This window comes from Protopterus annectens, chromosome 17.part0 (assembly GCF_019279795.1).
Source record: "Protopterus annectens isolate FY-2018-M chromosome 17.part0, PAN1.0, whole genome shotgun sequence".
Classification (NCBI taxonomy): Eukaryota; Metazoa; Chordata; order Ceratodontiformes; family Protopteridae; genus Protopterus; species Protopterus annectens.
In genome coordinates, this window is record NC_056751.1 from 278,342,508 (window position 1) to 278,362,926 (window position 20,419).

The 20,419-nt window shown below is 40.8% G+C and overlaps 1 pseudogene; it reads right to left on the reverse strand.

Annotated features, from left to right (window-relative positions):
- LOC122791425 overlaps window positions 1–16,833 on the reverse strand; it is a 45,787-nt pseudogene extending 28,954 nt beyond the window's left edge.
- Window positions 16,834–20,419: the final 3,586 nt, after the last annotated feature.

Consider the following 20,419-nt stretch of genomic DNA (forward strand, 5'->3'; position numbering starts at 1 on the left):
TTTTTTGCAGTCTGGTACACGGTTACTAACTGCATACATTTTTACTGCAGACACAGCTCCTACACTGATGCCTGCCTGCTTCCTGGATCGGTAAATCACCTCATTTGCATGTTTTTCACAAGCAAATGAGGTGATTTATATGCCACAATTGCATCCATGTCAGCATAGTTCTGGGAGGTACGTGCATGCCCCCAGTCTTGTTTCCTGAATTGCTCCGCTTTCTAACTCCGTGTTTGGTCCATGCCACTATGGCTACAAGGAGAATAGCTGCATGCAGGCTTTACTGAATTACTCCCTATCACTTTTTCATTACAATTTATTTCTTGGCAATCAGCATTTAAAAAACAGATTACATCTTATTTTTCCTATGTCTGTTGTAGCCTGACATTTTTTAAAAAGTAAACTTGACTAAGAAACAACCTAGACTCAAATGGCATTTCATTATTGGGGGGGGGCATTTTTAAATATGATGAGTGCCCACTAGTTTTTTGTCATTTTTATTATTATATTATGCTTCATATGTGGTGTAAACATCTGAAAAAAGAAATGTCAGAATTCTACAAAACAAAATGAGGTGTGCATTGTCACTTTTTTATGTTTCCAATTGTGGCTACATGGGAAGCCCCAGAGACTAAAGACTATATGAAACTATACAATACAAGCAGCTCAGCTGAACTATTAGTTGCAGTTATAATAATTTAGTTATCTTTTAGACTAATTTTACTTTTCCATTTCTGACATTTTCATGTTCTAATAAGGCACTGCTGACATTGTTAATAATGGAAATAAATGTCTAATGCTTCAGAAGGCACTTAATTTTGTAAGATAGTAGAGAACAACTAATATGCCTATCACAGCATTCAGTTATCAGTTTAACAGACAAGGAACAGGATGTCTGTTGACTTACTCTTCACTAAGAAAAATGAATCATCTAAGACCAGTTTTTACAAAGCTGTTTATCCACTAAATAGACTTTCAAAATTTTTAGATGACAAGCCACTACAGAAATGTTAATAGTGACTATACCTAAAATACATATGAAAACAGGCAAGAGTCAAATATCCTGCATGTTTTTTAATTCAACATTGCATGTGTAAAATCACAAATCTTGCAGAGGTATCACCAAAGACGTTTTGGTCACAAACAAAAAAGACAGAGGACGGGATTCATAGTTGTTTGATGCATTGAACAGAACAAATGAGAAGGTAGCAGCAATCTACAGAGTATGGTGATTCAAATGTACAACATGGTCTTATAAGGAACAAAACAGCATGGTTTGCAGCACATGCTGGTAACTGTATGAAGACATGCAAATAAGCCGTATGAAATATGCAGATGGATTCACCCAAAATGATAGACTCATTCACACATATATTAAGCAGGTACAATGACAGGGGGTGCATACCCATTTTACACATTGAGAAATCATGGTGTACAGGAAAGCAGTGATATCAGATTGGCAGCAGCTACAGCACACTTATTTCCTGCCATCAGAGCCAGCTTCTACAAAATTGCTGAACACAACCGACCACTATGAAGAAGGAGATACAAGCAATACCCGACGTGATGCCAGCTCATAAGTTAACAGATGGTGCATATTTCCACATAGACAGGGAGGCTGTTAAGGACTTTGTCAAAATGTGTCACCCACAAGTGTAATCAAGACAGATGTATGTTACATACATTACTATGTATACTAAGGAATGTATGTCACATACCAACTGGGAAAATGTTAGGGAAATTGTAGGTGCCAATTTCAAGAATCCTGAACCAGTTCCTCAACACTGTTCTAATTAATTTAGAAGAGTATAAATGGTTCACCAGAACTACAGAGGAGAGGACCTGTACCACACCGACATTTTGCTAAATAACCCACTTCCGTGACCTCCTGTAAACCATAGACTTAGTCACACAGACAAATCATTCAGTAAAAGTTGCAAGAAAGACCCACCCAAGTTAAAATCTTCTCTGTGTAATACCTTAATCCTCCTGTAGTGGAAGCCTATGGGATATATGCAAATTACTCCTTAAGGACATAACAATGTTTCAGTCACATGACATTTTATACTTTAAATCTTTCTAGGTACATTCAGGCAAATAAAGCCAGGCCCCCCAGACACATTGTCATCAAGGCCGTACCTAGCCCAGGGGGACTGACAGTCTGACAAGAAGGGATTGGTCTGGAATCTCCAGGACATTATCCTTCCATGTGGCACCTGGGCAGCTTCCTTGATTTATACAGCTGACACACACTCTGTCTCTATAGAAGGTTCTTGTGTGGGAATTTTCCCACAGGGATATCTGGTTGGTAGCTGTACATATAAATGCTCAATACATATGTTTATACACACAGGTATAATTCAAGCAGAGAGCAGGTTGTGTATAATGTTATGTGTTGTATGCAGTGCCAGATATGCCTTCATTTCTGTGGAGTGGCTGGCTAATGTTGTGGTTCATGGAGGCATGAGTTCAAATACATTCAGGTGTAGTTCTCTTTACAGTCTGCTTGTGCAGAGGTATGAGGCAGTCAGCTGCATTTTATGTGCTACAGGGCTTGAGTCAGCCCTAATTTGTCTACTGTGTCACCTTGAGCAAGTCATTAAAACATATAGTGTTGGGAGCATTTGGGAATTTGGACTAGGCTCTTCAATGGTTCCCTGGACTGCAAGCTTAGTAACTACCTATGAACCTACAATGCATAACACCCTGACCATGCTGGAAAAGGCCTATAATGCAGTACTTGCAGAAATACACAATATAGTGGATCATGTGCTCAGCATACTGAAGAGATGCATCTATTAGCTAGATACATGAGGTTAGGCACTGCGGTACACATTCCACACCTCTTGGGAAAGAATGTTAATGTGTGCATCATATTGCATAAGAATGCATTGCACAAACAGATGGAGTAGTCGGTAAGCATCTTGGTAGGACTGTCCATAACAGCTGTATCAGTAGCAGAAGAGGTAGTGGAGAGTCATTGGAAGGAACACTCAGCAGCAGTATCGCAGCCAAAGCAGAGGAGGGTGCTACACATTGTTGAACTGGCAAAGAGGAGGCATCTGGCCCACAACTATAGACAACACAGAACAAAAGGAAGCATGTTTTATATACCCAACATTTTCAGGGCAGTGCATGGACTGACAGTGTTGTGCATCAGAAATCACCATATCAACATATGTTAGCAATTGGACTTGGCAGACTTGCACTGATGGACAACACGGTGAGAACTGCCTGCAACTCTGTGATACGAGGTAGGATCATTTGACTAACTATAATAACTATGCACTCTGGGGAAATGTGGGGCATCAGAGAGTACATGGGCCTCAGTGGCCATGATGATAACACTGAATGACCGTTAGCATTCACCCTGAAGGGCCATACCATGTATCCATACTGATAATTGCCATTGTCTGAAAATGAGTCCTCACCCATAACTGACATGGCAGGCCATATGCTCACATGTGACAGGAAAGGAATAGATCAACATAAATACCTGCATGCAGCCTGATAAAGAATCTCAGGTAATTAGGCAGAGGCATAGCTCTCAACTGCACATATTTTTGGTTTTTCATAAAATTGAGGTTTTCTGTCAAATCAATGGTAAATCGTTGAACATTAAAGTCAGCAAATAATGACAGACATTTCAGTTTCAGATTTCATACCCTTCAGAAAATTCATGCTTAAGCAACTTTCTGTGTTTACAAGAGCAATATTTAAAATGTTCCCTATATTTTTGGCCTTTGTCCCTCCATTATTTATGGTTTTGTCCAGATTTCCTACCCTAATATGTTGAGAGGTATGGCCAGAGGATCACCGTTGCCTCAGCAACAGCTTGTGAAGGCTGAAATGACATAGTTTATGACCATCTTCTCATGGCTGCAGAAAGCAAGGCATATGGATGGAGTCTGGACAGCAGCTCCAATGAGTCTCATGGAGACATCTATGGAGACAAACCTTGCCATCGGTGATCTCAGCATCATCATCTGCTTGCAGTCTCTATACTCCATGTCACAACTTACTTGTTACATCAGCATCAGTGCTAACTCTCTTTTCCCTAATTTCTACATGGAGTTATGGTGTTACATCTATAGTGACCATCATCTAGAGCCAATGCTCACTCTGCCAGTTTGATGGATCTGCCTTGGTTGCTTGTTACAGGTCATCCCAAAACTCAGAAAGCACACTAACCATCTCCACAGTGCTATGTATAGTAGCTAATTGTGCCAGGATCACTAACCTGCACTTCTGCAGGTTAATGTTAATTATGACAGATATATCAAAGTTCATAGGTTCATAGGTTCATACTAGGCTATCTGCCCTAAGGCATTTATAAGCCTAGCCCAGATTTTTGTGGCTTTCGCCACCCCTTTAGTTTGAAGGATACTTTGCCCATTATTTTGCTGTGCCTCTGTCAAGCAGTGACACTGAGGTTATCCCTGGGGTATACCTGCGATCTCCCATCCATTGCTCAAGATTTCTCTTGAACAAAGCCAGCGAGGTGCTCTGCCTCACATGTACTGGTATTTTGTTCCACAGCATGGGGAGTCTCTGGGTGATGAATCTGTCCCTCCAGCACATCCTATTAATAGCCGTGTTGAGGTTTAAGTCTCTTGCCCTTGTAGTTCTGATGGATTTAGATTTTTTGAGGTGAAGCATGTTCATTAATTCCGGGTTGGACATGGCCTTGTATGTCAGGCACAGGTCACCTCTGAGCAGACGGTAAGTGACTGATTAGAGCTTGAGTTCCTTCAGTTGGGCAGCATAAGACATATTTTTGAGACCCTTTATCCTTTTGGTGAGGAACTTTTGGGGCCTTTCCAATTGCTGCAGGTGTCGGGTCAGATACATTCCGAATGGGGCATTGTACTCAATCATTGGTCTGATGAGTGATGAGTACAGGGGAACGATGACCTCCCTTGATCTAGATGTGAATCCCTTCATGATCAGGTGGGCAATGTAGAAAGTCTTCCTAACCACTTTGGCAACGTGAGTGTCAAACGAAAGGTTACTGTCAACCTGGGTCCCCAGATCCCTGATAACCTCATCTGTGCTTAGTGGATTGCCACCTATACGGTAACTAGGGGTAACCTTGTTTTTCCTGAAGGGTATGACTATGCATTTTTTGGTGTTTAACTTTAGGCCATGGCTCTGGCACCAGTTATCCGTTTCTATGAGACCCTTCTGAAGGATGTCTGTGTCAGATGGGTTTTCAACTATGGTGCCCAGTTTGCAGTCATCTGCAAACTTGGATGATCCTTGAGACACAGTGGTACCTACCCTCCCAGCTATCCCCTTTGTGGGATACTGCATCTGACTGAAAGAATGCATTTCAGCTACTCTTTGTGCCTGGGACATAAGTGGAGTCCATGAGGGACTTTCATTTAGAAGCTGCTTGTCATGTCCGGGTGAGGCTGTACCGCTTGAGTGGGCCCTGTAATGGTGGGTGTGGGTGACCTCCAACACTGAATATTGTGGACAGTACCATTGTGTCACTGGACCCTATCACTTACATGTTGCCATCATTTTTTGCCACAGGTTCCCTACTGACATCATCCCTTTGTTGACCTTTTGTTGTCGACCCTTAAACACTGGAATCTGCAATAGGAGGAACACATATAACACAATTTTCCATCTTCACATAACGCCATACAAAGCCCTATGGCTTACATAACAGAGGTTTAGCTAGCAATTTGGTGCCTTGTGCCATCCTGCAATCTGGCACCACCCCAACTCTAAGTTTAAGAACAAAAAAATAAATATTTTCTTTCTTCTAAACTGTAGCAACTGCTTGCTATAGTTCTATCAAGCAGTTGCTATAGTTTATGCCTTCAGATCACAAAAAAATGAAAAACTTTCTTTTTAAAATATATTAAACTGTGTGCTATAAACTTCTTTCATTTTACACTAAATCAAACTGCTTGCCACAGTGTAGTAAGCAACTGCTACATATGGAATAGTAAATGCTTCAGTTCTGCCCACAAATGCAATAATAGCACATGAATGCAGGTAATGCACTGCACTGCCCCCTATTACTTTGTGGCCAGAGTGGATTCCCCCTTGGCACCACATAAGCTGTGCTGCTAATGCATAGTACTACACATTAAAACATAGCTATAGCATACTTCAACAGACACACCTTGTCATAAATCTTGTTACATTTTCGTACCAGTTGTGTCTGAAATGCAGGTGAGCATTAGTCCATTCTTCTCTTTGAATGCACTGCAGTGTGCTATACTGTATTACAATGGACATTACTTACCTGGTCCTTCTTAGACTGCCACATTAGTTGTTGGTGCTAGCTCAGCTCCCATATCCAAGCCACCCACAGCCTGTGAAGGACTAGTCACCATGTGCAGCAAGTGAAACCAAAAGTCTTCAGCATTAGTGAAATACTCCAGTGTTGATGGTCTAACATCTGTGATGGACCTGCCTGTTGCAATGCCACTTCCCTTTCCTTTACATAAAATATCATATCAGCACCTGTTTGCCTGATTTGTTGTAAATTCTTGTTATGGCCCCACCAAAATTCACATCAAGCACTATTGCTTGCCGTATCTGTTCCTGATACTGCTGGTCTGGGGCACAATTGGCCAAGAGATGCATTCCATGTTTGTTAATGGCCTACAGTACCACATTATTCTCCCACATGGTGAACTTTTCTAAGATATGTTTCCCTAGGGTAGCCATGCCAATACATGTACACCTTCGGGGAAAAAATATATTCTGTGACTGTGTCAGGTAAGCTGAGAGATATCTTATGTATGGACACTGTCCCCCTTATGCATCACTTTATCATCTGCAGTTAGTGTGCTACACAGCCTCCCTACAGGTCACATACAATAGCCATGCATTAACAGAGTCCTGAAACCTCATACCCCTGCAGCAATGTCCTTCAGAAGGTTTCCATTCTACATGCTTGTCTATCACTTCCGTGGTTAGATGGTGCAGTTCCGTGTCAATGGCCTGCTTTGCAGTGACATGTACATCACAACACTCTCCTCGTTATGACTGACATTTACCACAGGATTTGTTGTTCTTGCTGAGGAACTTTACCAGGAATTACTTCTTCCTTAATGCTTTACAGCTGAATGTTTACCAGTTTTTACTGAAATTTGACTTTTTCACTAGTGTGTGGTATTAAGCTGTGCTGTGTGAAATGTTGACAATGCTATGATGGTTATGTTACTGAAGTTTCTTAGCACCTCTGTTTTGAAATCACTGCAACAGTATATTGGCTACACAAACACGCTGATGGTAGTCATACACATCTCCGTGACCATGAGGCATCTGACCATTATGTTTTTGCATACAGTATGTGCATGCCAATATTGCTATGGAGCAATACTATATCTTTCAGCTCTATGGTGCAGTACTAGGGACACACGGTAGTGTCATTCTGCAGCAACACAAGATCCATAAATATACATCCACGAGCAGTGGGTTATCATTTTTCTCATTGTGTTGACCTGAATGAGAGGCCATGGCTACTTCAGGCACTGTGGACTCTAGAGTGGTGGGCCAGAGAGAGAGGTAGAGAAAGATTTTCATATTTTTCCTGAATAGACATTTTGAGGAGCACCTGCTGGTGTGATATGAAGGCCCCTTGTAGAAGGTAAGTACATGGCATGAGCCTGACAGCATAGTAAGTGATTCCACTGGCATCACCTATACAAGTGAACAGACTCTTCATTGGTACAGTGATCTGAGGTAGTGCTACCCTAACCTGCCTTGTAGTGGAAATCAGAGGTTAGAAAAAAAACAGTCAGATATGCTGTGTACACCTTTACTTTTGTTGCTGCTGTCTTCTGCTATCTTACTGCTTTTTTTGTATACTTAAGAATACATATAGTTTTTTTTTCCGGAAGCAGATGGGGAGAATGGCTGGATACTATAAAAAGCTGCTATGACTCTTACAATGGTAGGGTGTGTATGACAACTGTGCAAGTCCACTGTAAAACTGTGACTGCATTTGTAGCATATGTAAGTAATCATTTGTTCCTGTTGTGTTGTACTTCCGCAGGTCCAGTTGTGGAAGTGGAGGGGGGAGGCCATGCTTATCTTAGTCTGTGCCACCCGATGTCTGGGATATTAGGTCATCAGTGGTCACTAGGCTGCCTGTAAGCAGAAGGACAGTGGTTCTGTGATAACTTGGTGGCCACCCCTCTGGGTAAGGGGTAGCTACTCTTTTGAAAGTGGTTTGTGCACTCGTTGCCTTCATTGTGGCATCCATCATGCCAGTCATATGCCCTTCTGTGGCACTTGGTCCAGCCATAAAGCATCTTAGCACTGCTTCTCCCTTAAGTACTACATGTCTCTTTAGTTAAATTAGACATTTGCTGTTATGATTACCTGCTCTGTTCAATGCCTATGTGTCTGATTAAATTTGTAGCATAGATAACTCCTCAAAAACTAGCACAGCAATGATGCTTGTCTATGAATCCCAGCAATAAAACAACAGACATAATAGCATGGGCAGTTTAATTGGATTCACAATATTCAAAATAAGTTACTGATTTTTTAAAATATTTTTGTATGTTGGTAAAGTAATAATGTAAGTTGGGTGACTGAATATAACAAGTCTGACATAGTAATTTTTGTTTAAAAGGTATGCACTCATAATACAGTCAGAGTTTTATGTTTGCCTGTGTGGAATTGTGCTTTCCACAAAATGTTATGTATTGTTTTCATCTTTTTTTCTTATGTATTTATTAGAAATATATGAGAACAACCATCAAAGAATTACATGGTATATGTGTATTCCATGTGGTGTTTTTATTCAAGATGGACTGCACATGATGATTGAAAATAAAGTTATGAATTGTCAAAAACAGATAAAATTAAAAGATAAGAAAAAGAATAGAAATATACAACATACCTGACTAAATAAAAGTAATATACAGAAACTTCTGGACTGGATGCAAACTAACAATGTGTTTTATAAAAAATAACTTCCAACATCAAATACTTTTTAAAGACAAGTACATGGCATGAACTTGCCAGGATGGTAAGTAAGTCCACTATAATTTGTAAATATAAATAAACATCTTCATTATAATTATTTATTTAATATTTGTTAACTAGGAAAGTCTGACTTGGAATGAAGCCAATTTTCAACAGAGGCCCAGGGAGAAACACTCCAGGTACATGCCTTTCTACCATGGGAGGAAACCAGAGCAACCCACACAAATGCAGGGATGACATACAGACTCCGCACAGAAGGCACCCCCACTGAGAATCAAACCAGAGAACCTCTTGTTATGAGGCAACAACACTACCACTGCACCGTCCTGTACTGTAACTACTTATCAACAATGATAGATTGCATTACAACAAAACATATTTCTTTCTTATACCACAGCAAAAACATACACAATAAGAAACTGCAAAACATCATAGCTCTATACTATGTTGTACAGATGATGACTTAATTTGTAGCTTTAAATATCACTATCGCGCTTAAATGCAGCATGGTCTATTAAACAACATGGCATCTACTGTTTAAATATTTGTTGTGTTATGCCTTTAAACCAGTAAACAGCTGAAGCACAATAAATGATCTCATGGGGTTACTGGAAATCCTATTGACTAGTAGCATATGAACTGTATAAAATAAAACTGCTCTATAGTTTGTGAGATGGAATAAGCCTAATTAAGTGCAAAATGCAGGCATGAGAAGACAGAAAGATGCTTTGTCATCTATAATTAATTCAGTGCCATTCAAAATCCTACACTCTTCCTCATTTACTAAGAGCACCATTAAATGATGGTTGTTGTGGTCTCCATTTCAAGTACACATATTGTTTAGTCTAACCAGAAGTTAATTTCATCTCTTTAATATGCATTGGAGTAATTCTGATTTCTTTGCAACTCGGAAGTAAAGTAGTATAGGTATAGTTTGATGTAAAAGTTATCTACTGCGTTAGAACAGATATCAGCAAAATTCATTTTCAGTCAAATGAATGCTGCTAACAGCAAGCAATGACGTGCTTTTACTTAGATAATAGATGAACAATCATAGGAAGCAAAGGAAAAAATCAACATTCTCATGTGGGATGATTTCACAAATAGCCTCATAAAATGCAAATGTATGCTACAACATAGCTTTTCTTTTTGTTCTTCATTAATTCCAATGCAGAATACAACAAAAAATATATAAATTTGCATATTTTAGGCCAGAATTCTATATTCAGCAGGCATTCATCAGTGGGCATTTATTAAACATTCTGACCTTGCAGCTTCATTTTTAGAAAAAGAACTAGGTGGAGATGTTTATTCATTCCCATGATGTTATCAATACTCTTTTTCAGGAAAGTTCATTTAGTAAATTACATTTGATATTACTAGTAGATTTATTATTCAACAGTGACATTAATTAACTTTCTACATAGTTTTGCATGCTTGTATGAAAAAAAAAATGAAAAAAAGGCATTACCGCAACCGCGATATCACATTACCGGCAGTAGACTGTACGAGCACAATGACGAACATTTTAGATTTTTGCAGTTTTACCTGAAAAGGGATTAGCATGTGTAAATGAGAGTAAGTTAGTAAATAACAAGTTTGGACGTCCCATGTATCTGCAAGCCTTAACTGAAAATTATGAACACAAAGATAAAGCTTAGCTCTTACAGGGACTTAAACAAGATTGGAATGTCATGACATAAGGAACGTGCATTGTTACTTTGGCTGGTTTTAATTAGGTCAGAATTTTTGATACTGCGATTGCCCCTTTAATTTTGAAATGTCAGTCTGACTCACATGGTATAGGAATGTAAATCCAAAAGCAGTTGACACTGGGAGTTAAAACAAGATTGGAATTGAAGAGGCACAGGATATTTAAAAGAAAAGTGATATTGTGGGTGGGAATGTGAGTAACATGGCTAAAGTGGGCATTGCTTTGGTTAGCTGTAATGTGGACCTGAATTTTAAACACTGGGATTGTCCCTTTAAGGCCATGGTTTCAACACCAGTTGTTGGTCTCAGCAAGGCCTTTCTGTAGGATGTCTACATCACTTGGGGAGTTAATAATGGCTCCCAGCTTGCAATCATCAGTGAACTTGGTCAGCCAGAGCCCTCTGTGTTTTCCTGGACTTCTGAGAAGCAGATGCCAAACAGGAGAGGACCAAGGACCAATCCCTGTGGGACTGCACTCATGACTGGTCGGCAGTCTGACTTGGAGTCTGCTACTTTCACACTGTGCATTCTATCTGTGAGCCAATTTGCAACCCACCTAGTGATATAGGGGTTGATAACTAGTTTGGTGAGTCTATCAATAATTCGGAGTGGGAATGTTATCAAAGGCCTTGGCCAGATAGAGGTAGGCCGTATGAACTGCCTTGCCCTCATCCACAGCTCTGGTGATTGATTCAAAGAAGTCAACCAGGTTGAGCAGGCATGATCTACCCTTCACAAAACCAAATTGCATGGGATCCAGTGTTTGGAGATTCCCTATATCCTTGTTAATTAGGTCCATGATGATGTGCTCCATAGCCTTACATATCATACTAGTGAAGCTAATGGAGCAATAATTCCCAGGGCCTGCAGTCACTCCCCCTTTATGGAGAGGGATGACTGTAGCAGTGCGCCATTCTGTAGGGATGAAGCCTGAGGTGAGGCTGTGATTGAACAGGGCACACAGGTGTGGTGCCAGTTCACTTTGTAGTTCATGTAGAACACAGCCAGGGATATTGTTGGGTCCCATGGAAGCTGTATTCTTGGCCTTGGACAATGCAGCTTTAACCTGTGCTGCAGTAAATCTGGGTGCCTGGCATTCTTCTGGTATTGTGACTGGTTCTTTAGGAGGGGAGAAAGGGGTAAAGTTGGCACTGAATCTGTCAGCCAGTACATTGGCAATATCTGTAGGCTCAGTATAGAAGGTACCATTGTGCAGTAGCTCAGAGCAAATATGGGTATTGCCATAGAGATTCTTGATATAACTGTAGAAGACTTTGTGGTTGTTTTTAGTGTCTGATGCAATTCTGGCATCATAGCTAGCTTTAGAGGTTTTAATGAGGGATCTCAACTTTTTGTTGAGGCTAATAAGGGAGTTTTTCCAGTCTTGGGACTTCACCTTTTTCTGCAACAGTTTCTTCCTTCTGTTGTAGAGTTTGTTAATGGTAGGGGACCACCAGATTGGCTTCCTTTTTTTGGAGGAGAGCATCTTGGTTCTGTTGGTTATGGCTAGTTCCATGCATTTATGTACATGTTCGTACAGTGCATTGGTGTATGATTTGGCAGTTATGCACCTATTTTCCATTTGCATGGGTGCCGTGAAATTAGCCACCTCTGTTTTTAGGAGCCCAAAGTCAGCTTTGGTGAAGTTTTTCATAGTGGTTACCTTTGCTGTTGGTGTGGATGAGATGTGGATTTCCATGGTAATTAGTTTGTGGTCGGATCTAACCAGGGAGGAATTGACTACTGGTGTTGAGCAATGGTTGCCCATGTTAGTAATAACCAGGTCAAGGATGTTGCTTCCTCTAGTGAGGGTAAGAATGAGCTGGTCCAGCGCACTGGAATTAATGAACTCCTGGATGCATTGAGCAAGTGTATTGGTGCATGAGTAGTCTTCTCAGTTGATGGAGGGGTAGTTGAAGTCACCCAGTATGAGAGTGTTGGGTTGGACCCTTATAGTGTCCAAGGTGCTTAGGAATGTGAAGTGAGAGTCTTGACACATGGTTGGGGACCTGTAGCAGGCTATGACCTAAATTGCCATCTTACCCACTGTTAGCTGCACCTGAAGTATCTCCGATGTGTTATGCTGGGCTACTAGTCTGGAGGTGTGCATATCCTTTATGAATATGGTGACGCCACCACCTTTGGAGCTTCGGTCCATGTTCTGGGGCCAAAAGGTGTGGAATGAGTTATAGCCTGGTAGCATAGTGGTGCTTTCTGCTGCTTTAAATCAGGTCTCCGTTACAGCACAAATGTCGATATTCTCCATTTTGAGGAGTGCTTCGAGCAAGTGCATCTTGATATTTACACTTCTAGCGTTGAGCAACATGACTCTCAGATTGCATTTATTTATAGCTGTTATGGTGGTAATTTGGTCTTTGGAACACTGCCTAAAAAAGGCACTTTAGGGCTGGCAAGAGCCTTAGCCAGTATCCGGAAACCTAAGTGTGTAAGATGCAGGCCATCGCTGGCAAAGCATCGAGGTCTCCCAACCATGTCATCCCAAGCAGACAGATGCTGGATCCCCTTAGAATGACACCAGAAACTTAGCCAATTGTTGAAGTCAATAATTTTCTGCTTGTACTGCGGTATCATTCTGGGCAACAGTAGGATGCTGCTCAGGGCTAGGGTCATACCTGCCTGGGCCACATAATCCGAGAGCTCCTCCATGTCTCTTTTCATGTAGTGCAGGGAGGTGCATCTCAGGTCATTCACACCCATATGGACAATGACAGAGTCATACTTGTACTTGTTGTGAAGTGACCTGAGTGTGTGTGTTAATGGACATGCTGCACCACAGAAAATCCAAATCCCATCGAGCTACAAGTTCGAGAGACTTGAACCTCAGCACTGAAATAAATAGGACATGCTGGAGGGACAGATTCATAACCCAGAGGCTCCCTTCACTCTGGAATAAAATCCCAGTCCAGGTTAGGCAGAGTCCCTCATTGACTCTCTTCAAGAGGAATCTTGATGAGTGGATGGGAGATCGTAGGTTTACCCCGGGTATCACTTCTGTGTCACAGTTAGACAGAGGCACAGTATACTAACCTCGAAAAAGGGCATAGCAAAATTAATTTAAAATGGGTGGCGAAAGCCAAACACACTCTGGCTAGGCTTATAAATGCCCTACGGCAGATTGCCTAGTATGAACCTATGAACCTATGTATCGGATCCTGGCACCCGACAGACAGCTGACTGTTACCTTCTCCTTATTCAACCTAGTGAGTGGGACATCAGAGTGCCTCACTATCAAGTCACCTATGATTATTGTATTGGGCAAGCTGTTTTGCCTTATGGGCTTAGGTTGAGGGGGTCTATATTAGAACATCGAAGTTTCAAAACTTTGACAATTCTAATATCGACCCCTATTCAGCAAAAGCTGAAAATATCGAACATACAGAACAGCAACTTTTTTCCTAGGGAAAAAATTCACTGTTCCAAAACACATACACACAACACAAGCACACCAAACAAACAGCAATCCACACACATACACCTAAAATCTTACACCTAACCCTACACTAAACTATACACACACCACTAACTATCCACTTACCTTAACCCAAACCCTAACCCTAAGGTCCGCCGCTATCGCACACTCACCTCACCCGCACGCTAACCCTAACTCACCTACCCCGCCATAACACTCACGTCCACACAATCGCACACTTACCTGACCTACGCCCTAAGTCATCTAACCTGCCCTAACCCTCCCGTCCTCACAATCGCACACTTACCTGACACGTGCCCTAACCCTAACTCATCTAACCTGCCCTAACCCTCCCGTCCACACAATTGCACACATACCTAACCCACGCCCTAACCCTAACTCACCAAACCCGCCCTAACCCTCACGTCCACACAATCGCACACATACCTAACCTGCACCCTAACCCTAACTAACCAAACCCGCACTCAATCGCATGCTTACCTGAACCTGACCCATAACTTTCCACCACAGCTCTGAAAATACCAAAGCAGCAGAAACGAACAACCAAATTCTTTCCCTAGGAAAGAAATTCGGCTTTCTGTTGCTTCGATATTTTCAGCTTTTGCTGAATAGGGGTCGATAATAGAACATTCAAAGTTTTGAAACTTCGATGTTCTAATATAGACCCAGTTGAGGGGCACACTGTGTAGGTGAGCTATGTGTCTTGTAATTTGTGCTGTGTTGTGGTGGTTGAGTGTGTTTCTGATTTGGAAGTTTCTGCTGTTTGGGTAGATTTCTATTGAGAGCCTCTGCGAAGGTGGGTGTGTGTTTTTTGTTTTTATGTGAGAGCTGTGATGGTGAGTTTTCTGGAGGGCTATGTGTTCCATGTGGTGTGGTGCAAGTGTTGACCTTCTCCTCTTGACCAGCCAGTCTTGACTGGAGAGTGCATGTCATGCAGTTCAGATATATAAGTGCATCTCTCACAAATCTGAGTGTTGGGAGGTAAGAGGAGAGGGTTGTCTTTGTACATGAGGCAGTTGCTACACTGACTCAGAATACCCAAGTTCACCAGGTTAATAGGAGAAAGCACAGGGAACTGACCTTTAGACATGCCAGGAGGGATGGTCATTATTAATAAGTACTGGAGCTGTTTACTTATAGGACAATTATTGCTGTTAGCAATAATTGCTACAGGAAGCCAGATGAATTGCTAGCCGAATAAGCTAGTTAAATGCAAGAGAGAAGAGAACTAGCAAGAATTAAGGGAAAAATTGAAGAACAGACTTTCTGGCATCGGTAATAGTTTTCCCTAGCTGAGTGGCGCTCCACGGCACGCATACCCGTGTAAACACGGGCTTTTAAAGCAGAAAGTTGAAAGGAAGCTGGAAACCACTCCTAATGTGGTAGATAGGTTACCTAGTGCTTACCACTCCCATTGATATGCTGAGAGGCTTCCCTCTAACACAGAAAGGTCCAGGGAACTCAGAAACTACAATACAGTCCTGAATACAGCAAATCTGTATCTGGATTACTCTAGTAACAGAAAAGGTGGGAAAACAAGCTAGATTTTTTTTTTAAATATAACTGTAGCAAATGAGCAAACTGATTTAAACAAATTAGCCAATTAACCAATAAAAAAGCTCAAAACTGTGCCCTGTTCCGGCAGTCTTCAATCAGACAAGTTCTAGCTGCACACTCCTGCCACTAGGGTGCAGGGAAACCTTCTCCAAAAAAGATGGCCTGGATTAGTGCTCAAGTTATGCAAACAAAGCAAGATTCAGCAGGTCTGAATCTAGTTTATGCAACAGCAAACAAGGAGCACCAATTTCAGAAAGAAACATTTCAAATAAGCAGGCACAATAAGTCTTTAACCAGAAATTCCCAGCTCAGAAGGGCAGAATCTACCCTCTCCTCCCACAAGAGTGCAGACCACAAACCTTCTTAATGTAAAACAACTGGCCTGAAGCCCAAGTGCTTAAACCAAAAGGCTTTGAATAACAGTTACAATTTAATCAGGCTACTAACAAGCAGTAATAAATGCAGCAGAATAAATGCTATTGAGTACTTTTAAGAATAGGCAGCAAAAGCAAAATAAAGTAGGAAGAAACACAAATACAGTAAAAGCAGATGGATAAAGTGCATTTTTTAATATAACAGTAGCAAACGAGCAAACTGATTTAAACAAATTAACCAATTAACCAACAAAAAAGCTAAAAACTGAGCCCTGTTCCAGCAGTCTTCAATCAGACAAGTTCTAACTGCACACCCCTGCCTCCACTAGAGTGCAGGGTAACTTTCTCCACCAGAAATCAAAGATTTGAACTTACCAACCTGGCAAAAAAATGGCTTCAAACAGTTACTCAGTAAATATTACTTCCTTAATCTTGAAAGAATTTGTCAGAAAAGCTCTAAATGAAGCACTAGTAATATTGGGTGTGTTCATAGATTTTTAAAAGTTAATAATGTCACTCAAAGCTTATACACATGTTGTATTTCATTAGTGTGATCAAAGTTCTATTTAGTCTTTCAGAGGTTTTCCTACTAAAAAAATGTCACAATCAAATGGTGCTAGAAACCCTCACCTGAAGGGACAAGTGAAAAAGGTGTTCATCAGGAGCAGATTCTGAAGTATGGTCTTCTTGTCTCTCCAAGGGAGTAAGAAAGATAGCTGGTGCTATAGAGACGCACAATTTCTTCAGTGGAGACTTGGGAAAACTACTTGCCATTCTTGAAGGGAAGAGGTGGAGCTTTTTGCAAAAAAAGCTCCTTGTGGAGGTGAGGTAACAACCAGTGCAGACAGACCACTGCATGTCCCCTTTTGGTTCCATAATCCATACAAATAGAAGTAAAATGTAGGGGCAAAGAAGAAAACCCTTAAAGACATCCATAATAGTGGTCTAAATGATGGCCCTACTCTGCCTTCCCTCTCCCCAGTGATGGGGAACAAATGGGACAATTGGCCAGGGGATGCCAATGATCAATAGGCCACAAGAGCAAAGAGTGACAAAAAATATTACAATAATACAATGTGTATCAAAGGCCATGTAGTTCAGATGAGATCATTATAGCCTTTGCCTCAATCAGCCCAAATACAATATACCACGTCACAAACCGTGTGTGCCCAAAATACTTTTAAAACGTACAATATTTTGTTTCTGTCTGATTTTAAGGGTGGAAACATTGCTGCCAATGTTGACTTGTTCACAGAGATCTTGTACAATCATGTTAGTACATGCATAGAGACAGCTGTGCCTATAAGGAATAAGTACAGAACAAACTTAAAAAACAAGCCACCCTGGTGGAATCCCATTAATACTTTGTATAAGAAAAGGAAAAAAGTCATGGCAAAATTTAGGAAGTGGAACATACAGCAGAATAAAAACTCTCTCAACAATCAAAACAAACCACACAGAGACCAAATCAAGTCTAGTAAGGCCAAATTTAAAGTAAAAATAGCCTCCCAGACCAAGGCCAACCATAAGGCTTTCTTTAGCTATGCCCTCAACTTCGAAGACAGTACAAAACAAAGTGCAGAACTAATTGCAAATGGAGCTACCTGCACTGAGTTGGAAGATATAGCAAATACACTGAAAGGCAAATTTGCCTCCAATTTTATCCCTCCCCCTGCCATCATTCAGGAAATACCATCAAAATACCCACCTCCAACTATCACTTGGGAGAAGGTCCTTGACCCTAATTCCAAGTTCAAGAATATTGCATCAATGGACCATGATAGTATCTAGGATGCCTCTTAAACAGCATGAAACACAATCTATTAGGACCACTAGAATCACTATTCAACTACAGCCTCCAGACAGGTTTCATGCTATACAAATGGAAAACTGCAACAGTCGTCTTTCTAAACAATTGTGAGCCATCTATGGACCCCTGTAACTAAAAATTCATAAGTCTAACTAGTCACGCATGCAAAGCCATGGAAAGAATATTCATGAAAAGGATTATCAATAGCATAGGAAATCTTTAGACATTGGATTCAACCCAGTTTGGTTTCGGCAAAGGTCTAGTTAACCTGGTGAACTTCTTCAACTAGGTCATTGAAGCAATGGATGAAGGAGAAATGGTTCATACTACCTACCTTGATCTGGCCAAGGCATTTGAGAACTACCTCACTCAGGTAATGTAAACAAACTCAAGAAATTAGGTATAAAACACCATGTTACCCTCCGGATAGCCGAGTGGCTCCCCAATAGGACCCAAGAGGTTAGGATACAGGAATTCACCTCCACAAAGAGGCTGGTCATTAGTGGAGTCTCTCAGGGTTCTATGCTTGGTCCAATTCTTTATGGCACCTACTTCTCTGAAGAGAAGGCCAATGTCAAGGTACCCAAGACACTAATATCGATCAAGAAGGTCTGACTCAAACAAATAACTTGTGCCACAGCCATAGTCTAAAACTCAGTGCCAAGAAATACATAATTGTATTACTCAGAATATTAGCTATCCCTAGAAACTACATCATTGGTTACACACCCCTAAGAACAGACCTAGTAGTCAGAGATTTGGAAATGCATTTAGACAGTTACCTGGCCTTCAGCCAGACCCTGATCATGGTCAAATGGGGCCCTAGGCAGGGTAACAGATCACACACCCCCCCCCCCGCACAGAGAAGTCCCTCCTGCAGCACCAGCCCCCCCCCCACTCTGCAGCAGTCCCCTCCCCAGCCATTCCAGTGTTCAATTACCTGACTGTCTCTTCTGTTACCATAAACACCATTCAGACTTATCAGTGTGCATGCTGTTTTCTTATTTACTTCTACAATGATTACAGATAGCACTGTTAGCCACTGACACTGATAGCCATTTGCTAAACAAACAATATGGTCTCACAATGAAAACAGACTTAGCATGAACAATAAACTTCTCTGCCTTTGAAAGTGACAGTCATTGAAACAGCATTAAAACCCACATTCAAGGAAAATGCATCTGGCCAGTGGAGGATTAAGTTTACCTTTGGGCTGTTTTCAAACCACAGGCTATTTGCACACATTTTTAGGGCCATGCATACATGTATGTGTTCTTTGATTCACCTTCCTGATTGTATTAAATTATATTCCTTGTATAATACAGCACCACTTGATAGAATGTGTTTTAAATTTGTAGTTTTGAACATTCTTCCAGTAAGCGATGAAACAAAATGTATGAACCAATAATGACAAAACTATCCATTTCAGAAAATTTCAACCAGTATCAGTTAATAAGCATAATTTCTGCAGAAGTAGAAATCATCCAAATAATTCCACATCAAAGAGATCTGTAACTAGTGAAGAGGTTGCTACTAGCAAGCAACTTTACATTTCAATGTTTCATCTACAATTCAATGACTGCTGCCCTTGAAGAATTAATTACCTATGTCACATAAAAAAAAATGTGGTTAGCTGGTAATACTGCAATAGGGAATACCTGACAGACAACAAGTTCATAATTACTAGGTATCTCATTCAAATGAGGACACACTCAGAAATGCAGAACCCATATTCCCCTTTAAAATGCACCAAATAATCAGCAATCAAAAGGGCACTGCAGTATTAGCACTCCATCTACATGGTGTGGGAGTAGAATCCACAGCCTTCTGCACCAAGGACAATTATGCTACTAACACTGCTTTCAAATTATGCAGCACAAACAGTGACTGCAATTTGCTAAACAAAAAAGCAGCAATAAACTTCTCTTCCCTTGAAACTCACAATTCCATGAAAATGCACAGAAAGTCATAATCCCTTGAAAATGGACTGAAATTCATAATCCCTTGAAAATATACTGAAACCCAAACTCACAATTCCATCAGCAGTCTGGCAGTTGGTGTAGAGGATTCAGGCTCTTGTTTCCTGTAACCAAGTTACAGAGTCAGGCTTGATCAAGTTAAGTGGATAACCCCCCCCCCCCCCAAACCAGGGCATTACATAACATACATCCATACCTCTTAAACTCTTAGCACAAGAAATCTGGACAAAGCATAAAATAATGGGTGGACATATGCCCAAAAATAGAGACATATTTTCAATATTGCTCTAATATGCTTAGAAAGTTGTTAGAATAGCATTTGTCTTAACTTGCATTTTCTGAAAGAAATAAGTCTGAAACTCAAATTTATGACATTATTTAGTTATTTCAATCTTTAGTGATTTGCCAAAAAACGCAAATTTTATGAGGAATAGGCCAAAAATACAAGGCAAAAGTCTTGACATTCTGCGAAAATCAAGATAGTTGAGAGGTATGCATACCTCTCAACCTCTTAGTGCAAGAAATCTGGACAAAGACAAAAATAATGGGGATACAGTGACCCAAAATTGGA